This window comes from Leopardus geoffroyi, chromosome D1 (assembly GCF_018350155.1).
Source record: "Leopardus geoffroyi isolate Oge1 chromosome D1, O.geoffroyi_Oge1_pat1.0, whole genome shotgun sequence".
Lineage (NCBI taxonomy): Eukaryota > Metazoa > Chordata > Mammalia > Carnivora > Felidae > Leopardus > Leopardus geoffroyi.
In genome coordinates, this window is record NC_059329.1 from 83,234,226 (window position 1) to 83,244,092 (window position 9,867).

At 36.8% G+C, this 9,867-nt stretch overlaps 1 long non-coding RNA gene across 1 annotated transcript; it reads left to right on the plus strand.

The window, feature by feature from the left end:
• Positions 1-5,256: 5,256 nt before the first annotated feature.
• Positions 5,257-9,316, plus strand: LOC123601528. The gene is made up of 2 exons (XR_006714149.1): positions 5,257-6,885; positions 8,396-9,316. It is a non-coding gene; the product is annotated as an uncharacterized LOC123601528 (long non-coding RNA).
• The last annotated feature ends 551 nt before the right edge of the window (positions 9,317-9,867 follow it).

A 9,867-nucleotide genomic window follows, 5' to 3' on the forward strand; every position in this document is an offset into this window, starting at 1 on the left:
TGGAAAACTTGCAAACACAAACACATTCCTCCTCTCCTATTAGTGCCGGGATGAAAAGCAAACTTCAAATTAGTTAATGTTCATGTAGTTAAGTGGTTCCCTATTGACTGGGAATAGTAGGTGGGGGAGTGGACTTGGAGAGGGGCTTTTGCTGTCGGGCCAACAGCAGAATGAAAGCCAAAGTCACTCAAATTGCAAGAGAAAGCTTAGGGGGAAAAACAGCACAAAGAAATCTTGTAGGTGGTACAGAGCTTCTCCCATATTGTATGTTGGAGTTCCCACTTCACATGGCATATCTGGGTGGCACTGTGAAAAATGGAGGCAGACGTTTGGGGAGAGACCATCCTGTTCCTTGTCATGGTCCATGAATATTTATGGAACAGCCCTTTATAGGGGTGCTTGGCGCCACCACAGTTTTATTGTTCGGCAGATTGAAAATGAATTCCAAGCTCACCCTTGGTCCTCTGAAAAGAATGTCTGGGCTTCTAGCAATGAGGTGGCCACATAATTCCTGTTGGAAGACATGACCCTCTTGTTCCACAGCAGGAATGTCTATGCATACAATTTGAGAAGCAAACCAGTTAGGAACTGAACAGTCCTTACAGCAGAATCTTGGGAAGTGTCAGCTGGTTTGCGGAAGTTTAGCAATTTCATTCTCATACCTGTAGTAAAGCAAGTATTTGAGGAAAATTCAGGATGACACTATCCTGGTGAATAAGAAAGGCCTTCCCCCCCTCCAAAAAAAAAAAAAAAAAAAAAAAAAGGAAGGAGGAGAGGAGAAGAAGGAGGAAAAGGAGAAGAAAGGAGAAGAAGAAAAAAAAGAAGGAGAATCAAATATTTTTAACAAGTTGAAAATTGGTTTACAGGTCATAAATTGGAAGAGCGTTTAATTTAGTGCAATATCCAGCAGTCAAGAGAATTTGATTTAATCCCAGAAGGGCTCTTTCTCTAACGAATAACCACATTCACCCTAAAATATCACTGTTATATCATAGATATCATAGGGGTTTTAGCTACAGGCCCATAGAGTGTCCATGGATGGACATTGGGGAGGTACATAACTGGGTATTTAAACTTGCTACAATTCTAGGCAAATTTCATGTGTGTGTCTTTGTGTATATGTGTGTGCATGTGTGTAAATGTGTGTGTTTGCACTTTTCTCAAAGAGAAGATTTATTGCTTTCATCAGATTTCAAAGGGTTTGTCAGACTTACATATTAACAACCAATGTTAGAGTGTTGAAGTAGGAAAAGACTTCAGATGTATCTAGCCTGGTGCTTTTCAATGTGCTTTGCTGTGCTCAAATTTTTGTGTTCATGAGATTCACCTAAGATGCTTGTTGAACGATTCCTGAACCCCACCTCTATTTATACAGGCTAATTTAATTGATCATGGGGTTGGGGCCCAGAGTTCAGCCTTATTTTGTTTTTCTATTCAAAATTAATTGGATGATTTTTATTTGTTTGTTTTTAATTTATTTTTAAATTGCAGTATAGTTGATGCACGATGTTACATTGGTGTCAGGTGAACAACATAGTGATTCTACAAGTTTATACACTAGGCTGTGCTCACCACAAGGGTAGCTAGCACCTGTCATCATACAACACTATTACAATACCATTGTAGAGTTCTGATTTTTTTTTAAATGTAATAACAGTATAGTGAACATACAGTGTTATATTAGTTTCAGGTGTACAATGTAGTGATTCAACAATTTCGTATATTACTCAGTGCTCATAGAGATAATTGTGCTCTTAATCCTCTTCACCTATTTCTCCCATCCTCCCCCATCTCCCCTCTGTAAAGGTCTGCTTTTAATAAGAACTTCAGGAATGGTGAGCTGAAAACACAGGCCAAAGATTATATTCTGAATGCCAAGTGAATTTAAGAGATACAGGGAAGTGTAATGGTCAAGTGTACAGAACTGGTAGAAATCACTTTTCCTTCAAACCAGAATATCTGTGTCTTTTTCAGCTTTGTATATTGAACTTCCACGTAAGATGTCATTTGAACAAGGGCTGAAAAATAGCATGAAAGTTACCGACATAATGCAATACCCGCATATTACAGAAGAGGAAACTGAGACCTGGAAAGGTAAAGTGGTAATGCCAAGGTGACCATTGCTATTAGTGATAGGATTGAAACGAAAACCTAAACTCCCCTTATTTCCTTGTCCAGATGTTTCCATCATGGCTGATTCTCCTTAAAGCCACAAATTGGAGTTAAAACACCAAACAGTTTTTAGTATACTATCTAGAAAGGAATACAGTGAGTATTTAAGCTTTCTTATTTAGCCAGATAAGGAAGTCTTCCTACCTGGGAATGTTTAAATTAGGAGAGAATTGGGTGATCAGGAGGCCTGAGTGAAGGCCTTGGGAGACCAATAATAGTTACAAAGGCACATGGAGCACATGTGATTGAAAATATCTTCATATTGTCTACTGCTAGACTTGCCACCCAAGATACATTGCTTCCATAATGGTTCCAAGTAAGTAATTTAGTGTTAGGCCACCCATGAGTTCTTTTATTCATCTCTATATATGAGTCTTTTCTTTGGTTTGAGTAGTATCTGGTAATTAATGGCTTCAATGTGATTCTTTAAACTTGATGTTAGGATTTCCAACATGGTATAAAATTTCAATTCAGTTTAATATTGGGGAGGAATAACACTTAACATTCTTCACGGAGTTTAGAATTGTATTCATTTAGGGAGATGAACTTCAAAAGTTTTCAAAGCTCAGTCAAGGTAAATTTGGGTGGTAATATCAATAAGCCAGGCTAACAGGAGTTGTAAAACCAGTCTGAAAATGTTTTCCAACTTCGCTCATGATTTCTGACTCTGCTGCCTTCTGACTTATAAAAACAGTTTATTTTCTTTGTTCTCAGTTTCCATTTTGGGTTCTGGCCAGTATTGAGAACTAGGAATTTCAAGGCTGGTTTACAAAACCATCAAAAAAAAAATTTTTTTTTTAAATGTCAGACGCTGTTAACATGGAGCATGCAGTGAAGTGCTATTTATCCAGGATGCAAATAATCAACTCCATAAAATAAAACCAGAATTATATTTTATTCAGTTTTGTGCAATGACTATTGACATTCAGAATCCTGACCTGAGGCCCTACATATTCTTGATATGCTTAACTCATCAAAGGAAGATTCCACTGTTATCGGTCACTTTTCAATGCTAAGTACATCTTACCATATTTTATTGTATCATGGAGGTCTCAGCATGGAGGTCTTAACATAGACATATCCAGACAATTCTGACATGTCAGAGCCTGTCCCAAGGTCTGGGGGCATGAAGCCACTGGTGGTCTAGTTGAGAAAAGAAAAGCCCAAATTGTACCAGATGTAAAAGAATTTCACCCTGATGGGAAAGAGTTGTGTGTACAGGTTTGTGAGGTGGATGAAATTATTAAGGAAGACTGTTAGCTTTATCTTGGAACAGCCATATGAGGTTAGTCCTTTCTGGAACAATGTCAGAGTTTTAGGAAGATAGGGCAATGTGCTGGATATTTGATGTTTGTGGCCCCTACAGATTTACTCTCTATCCTTTCCACCCTTCTCTGAACCCCAGAGATGATCTTGGGCTCTCTTATCCTCTGGATCTGGTTGGGTTTGGTTGAACCATTAGCAGGAGACAGAGTAGAATGAGGTATTTATTTTGGTATTATCACTCTAGTTTCCTTAACATCCTCAGGCTGGGTGCTTCTCTCAAGTGAAGGTCATAGCTCTGTCAGTTGTCCTCTACTCTCTTCTCTCTGTCTCTCCAGGTTCCCTCCATGACTGTCTCATTTTGTCCCTTCAGGCCTAGGAATAGTGATGGTGATCCTCTGTCAGTTGCTTTGGGGTAGTGAATTATCCCATGTGATTTCTCTATATGCTCTCTGCTCTCCACAACCTGGGCAAGAATCCTTTAATTAAAATTGCTTTTATTTTCCCAGTTTAAGTATTTCATTTGTTTTCCAATGGTACCCTTATGGACAGGTGTGTAATAATGAGTCAGTAAAATGAATGTTGTATCATTAATAGTTTGATCAGACACTGAAAGCATGCAAGGCAAGGAAGTTCTGGGTCTTAATATAGGCAGGAGGAAGCATTTTTCTTGAGATGTGTAGGCTTTGGAATTGACATTAGTACATAATTTCTCTGAATCCAGCCATCCCAGTTACCTCTTGTAAGTGTTTAGGATACTGTCACTGTCTATCTAGCTCTGGTCTCTTTAGATAAACTGGTTTGCTCAAATAAAGTCATTCTAGAGATAAATGTAGGTTCCTCAGACAAAAGTACTCTTTTCATAATTCATTTAGGCCATCTTCCACTTGCCTGCTTCACTCAGGTCCTGATTTTTCAAGTTCTTCAGCTTCCTCAATTTCTTCTGATTTGTCATTTCAGTGCAGTTTTTATTCCTAGTTTATCTTTTGATTAAAGATTGTTTGGAATGATGATCTTGGCACCTTTCCAGACACAATAACAGCTATTAATAGTTTATGTTTGTTGAATTATTGCTATGGCCAAGTATTTTTATAAGACCCCCCTTTTTTTTTGAGAGAGAGAGGGCACAAGTGAGCATGGGAGTGGGGAGAGAGAGAGAGAGAGAGAGAGAGAACGGGGGTCACTTGAAGCTGGGTTCATGCTCACCTGAAACAGGGTTCATGCTCACCCAATGTGGGACTTGAACTAATCCAAGCTGGGACTTGAACTCACAAGCCGTGAGATCATGAGCTGAGTCGAAGTCAGATGTTTAACTGACTGAGCCACCCAGGCACCCTTGATAAATGCTCTGTATGCTTGATCACATTTAATTCACACTACAATATTATAATGTGTGTATTATTGTTATCCCCATTTTAGAGATGAGAAAGTTAATGCTTGAATGGTCACATTACTAATAAGTGGCGGAGCTAGAAATTAAACTCAGGTCAGTCCATGCTGGAAAACACCATGTGTTATTTACCATTTGGCTCTCCACAGTGTTATTACAGGAGAAAAAAAAAAAAAGCACAGTCCCTGTTTTTGAGTGGCTGAGTTGTTCTCTAAGAAGACACATTGAAAGTCTCCTCTACAACCCCAGTGTACTGAAAGTTATCAGAAATGTGGAAAAGTAGACAAAGGTGGTAGTTTGGGGGTTACACTAGGATTTCCCTTGCTTTGAGCCAGTGAGAGGAATGGTTTGTGATGAATTCTTACATTTTTAGCAGATAAATATTCAGCTATTAATTTATTCATTCATTTCTTTAACACACTTAAAAACTTTTATTTTTTTTTAAAAAGCTTTTAATATACAAGAGATAAAGAGATGAAAATGATATATTTATTTATTTCACTTGGGAATAGGTAAGTGGAACCTAATTACTAAGATTTAAAGATCTCTTTTCACTTCAGACATTACAACTCCATGCAAACTCTTTGAAAGTAGGTATTCATGTGAAGTATAAGGGCAATACTGTTACTTAGAGTGAAGTCTGGAATCAGTGTATGTACATGAGTAGTGTATTAGGGCTCTCCAGAAAAACACAACATATACCTATATCTATTCTATATCTGTATATCTAGTCTATATATCCATATCCATATCTGTATCCGTAGCCATATCCATATCCATATCCATATCCATATCCATATCCATATCTATATCTAGAGGGAGATTTACCTTAAGTAATTGGCTCACATGATTATGGAGGCTGGTCAGTCCAAAATATGTAGGCTGGTCTGGCAGGCTGGAGACCCAAAGAAAAGCCAAACAGTTCAAGTCCAAAGGCTGTCTGCTGCAGAATTCCCTCTTTGTTGGGAGTAGTCAGTCTTTGGTTTTATTTAGGTCTTCACCTGATTGGATGAATCCCACCCACATTATGGGCAACATTCTGCCCACCATAAAGTCCACCAGTTTAAATGTTAATTTCATCCAAAAACACTGTCATGGAACTATCCAGAATCATGTTTGATCACATATCTAGGTAGTGTGGCCGAGCCAAGTTAACACACAACATCAACTGTCATAGGTAGGCAGAAGGTGCCTCAGGAACCGATACAATTAGTAAAAGCTGGGCTCTGAAGACTGCATAACCCCTTTTCTCCTCACCATAGTAAGAAGAGCAGAACCAGCTAGTACTCTAATTAAACAGGGTAAGCATGAGATAATGAATTCAGGAAGAAAGCTCTAGGCTACTGCATTGAATTCTAATTTTTGCTTGCTTGCATCCCATCCTCACCCTCCATCATTAGAATATTCTTCTGTTTTGCTAAGTCAGCCAGTCATTCTCTCTTGTTGACCAATACCTGGATCTGTGTCTTGCAAAGAATAATGTCTTATAAAGATTTACTAGGCCATATCCAAATCAAGGGTCATATATATCATTTATTCATTCATTCATCCATTTATTCATTCCTTTATCTATTTAACAAATATTTATTAAGAAAGTATTAAATGCCAAAAATTCTTCTAGGTTTTGGGGACCAAACAAACACTGAACAAAGTGGATGTAGTTCTGGTCTTTATGGAGCATACTGCCTGTGAAGTAAGATGGATAATAAACCAATAGTTTTATATTGCTCAAATAATTACCTTATTATAGATGTAGTAAATAGCATGAAGAAAAAGTATGGGGCTCAATGACAGGATGTACAGGATAACACAAGAATGAGTAAAAGTAACAGACACTTAGAGATGACAATAAAACTTATTTCTTTGTATCTCAGTCTAACCCATACAATCCCATTTATAAATGCTCCATAATCTGTTTGCTTATGGCTGGAAACACATGAGCATGGTGATTCTTGAAGCTATGTGTTGAGAACAGCAGAACCACACATTGAAAGCAGCTTGGATTTCTGAAACCCTGCATTGAAGGCCACCCACCAAATGCCAGAATTGGACTGTTATGTGTAAGAAGTGAATTTATATTGGGTTTAGCCACAGTAATGTTGGTATTTGTTTATTCTGAAGCTATAATTACTATAACTAATATGGAAAAAAATTCTGAAATCGAAATGCAATACTATCTATGACAAATATTTAAAATAGGTGACATTGACTTCTCAGTAATGTGTTAGGAAGCTAGAAAAGTTTAAGATTGGAAAAATGGAGGCCTATGCTATAAATTTGAACAGATGTTTGGTAAAGGTATTGCTTGTGATAACCTGAAGGCAGAAGATGGACCTAATGAGCCTGTAGTTTCAGTTCTCAACTTGGGGTGATTTTGTACCCCAGGTGACATTTGGCAATGCCTAGAGACATTTGTGTTTGTCACAACTGGGGATGAGGATGGTGTTACAGACATGTAATGGGTAGAGGCCAGGGGATGCTGCTAAATTTCTAGTAATGTATAGGATAAATCAATGAAATGCAATAATTATCTTTTGTAAAATGTCAATGATGCTGAAGTTGAGAAACTCTGTTCTAGGGTATGTAGTTAGAAAGATTCAGAATGATCATGTGAATTGGCTCTCACTTCCATTTTTCACTCAAATTACTAGAAAAATAAAGATAAATCCAGAAATAACTGGATAGTTTTCATACAATAAAGGAATATGGAAAATCTCAAATTTTAGGTCCTCTAAAAAAATCCTACTTCAAGACCCTAAACCATAACAAATGAGATCTAAAGAGGTTTTGAATGACAGTGGCTAATTTACACATAACCTTGGAGTAAAGATCAGATTAAAGGTATGTGACCTTCCCACCCAAGTCTTTGATTTCAACTGGTCTCAAGGTATCTGCAATTAATTTGAGACAGATTGTTCTGGGAACCTGGAAGCAAAAACCTAAATCAGCCTTGAGAATTTTGTCTAAGAAAGAACTTTGGACATGGTTACTGGAACATGGAACTGATTGGAAACTAGATTACAAAAGAAATTTTCTTTGGTAAAGCAGTTAGTATTATTGTAATGAGTAGTTACTTATAAGGGGCTCAAGAAAGTGTCTTTGTGGAAATAGCATTTAAGTGGGTCCTTAAAAGATAAAAGGGAACAATCAACAAGTCAAAATTATAGAACATTGTATACTCCCTGGTGCCAGGAACTGAATGAGAGCCAGAGAAACTCAGATACAGTAAATTAAATACAAAAATTAAATACAGAATAACGATAGATGAGGCTGTTAGGTAGGATAAGAACATAAAGGGCTTAAAGGCTATGGTGGGGATTTTTGGTAGCTTGTGAATTTCTAGGAATTTGTCAATTTCATCTAGGTTATCTAATTTTCTTGGCATACAGTTGCTCATAGAATTTCCTTCTAATTCATTTAATTTTTTTTTACTTTAGTAGTTTGAATGTGTCATCCCATTGCCTTCTGGCCTTCATAGCTTTGATGAGTGTCAGCTGTTAATCTCATTGAGACTCCCTAACACATGAGTCAGTTTTGCTACTTTCAAGGTTCTCTCTGTCTTTGACACAGATACACTCAGAGGAAAAACAAAAACAAAAACAGAAACAAAAACAAAAAAAATTGTGAAGACACAGGGAGAAGATGACCATCTGCAAGCCAAGCAAAAAGGTTAAGAAGAAACAAATTCTGCTGACACCTTAATCTTGGACTTCTATCCTTCAGAACTGTGAAGAAATAAGTTTCTGTTTAAGTCACCCAGTCTATATTATTTGTTACAACAGTTCAAACAAATATAATTCCTGACGCAGGCTTCATGCAATTTTATTCTCCTTTCTCGGTAATGATTTTCTCCTCTGTTAGATGCCCTAACTATAAGTGATGAAAACTAAATGTGTGTAATTGTTAGAGAACATCAAAGAAAATAAAAGCCCTCATTCTTGCTTAATTGATCTGCCCATTTTTAGGAAGTATCTTCTTTTATACCTAGGTTAAGCAGATTCAGACTTTCTCTATAAAATACAATTCTTTTCTCCTCTCCTTTAAAAAATATGTATGTGATTTTCTGATGATAATCATTTTGTTGAATTATTTTTAACCCTGTTTTGCAAATAATCATTCACCAGAATATTGCTGATGGTCATGAGAGTAGGAGAGAACTTATTTTACTACGCTGGTTGGGAAACAAGTTTGGTTAGTTAGTTTACACAGTTTGTTGTATTGATTTGAACCATTTATGTTTTGGTTTATGTTTTTTTTTTTTCTGATAAGACACATTGGGAGAAGAAAGTCGGATGAGATTTTAAGTCCCACCTAGCTCTGTTACTAAATAACCATGTTATCTTGAGTTAACTAACTGGATTTTCTGAGTCTACTAACTACTTTGTAATATGGCATTAATTTCATGGTTGCCTTACCTGGTCATTTATTCATAATTCAATAAAGAAACAAGCAGGCATTGAGGAATGCCTGTATGCCAGGCACTGTATTAGATATTGGTGACTCAATGGAGAGTAAAGCTAGCCACAATCTGTTTTTGAGGAGATTACATTTTAGTGGGAAAATAAATATTTATCAAAGAAATACAAAAATAAATATAAAATCTCAATGTTTCTAACTTATGTGAGGAGAGAAGCTTTGGAAGCTTATCATGGAACTGAGGGGGATAGGAGAAGGGTATTTTATCTATTTCAAAGTGTTTGAAGGTCTCCTCAAGGAAGTGATAATTGGGCTGACATCTGAAAAAGGGAGTAGGTGCCAGCTAGGTCATTGGGAGGATAAAAATAGGCAATGGATATGGATGCAGTACTATCTTCTTACTATCATTACTGTTTTTTAATAAATGGAGACCCATTCAGCTTTTTTTCATCTAGTCAGTGAACTTACAATGTGTCTTATGATACCTCCTTGTTTTCAATAAATCTTTCCAAACTTAAGGTTGACATACCCACAGAATTTCATATTCTCAAAGTAATTGCCACATTCATGAGAAAAACTATCAAAAAAACCCAATTCATTGTAAATCATGGCCCCTTTACATTTTT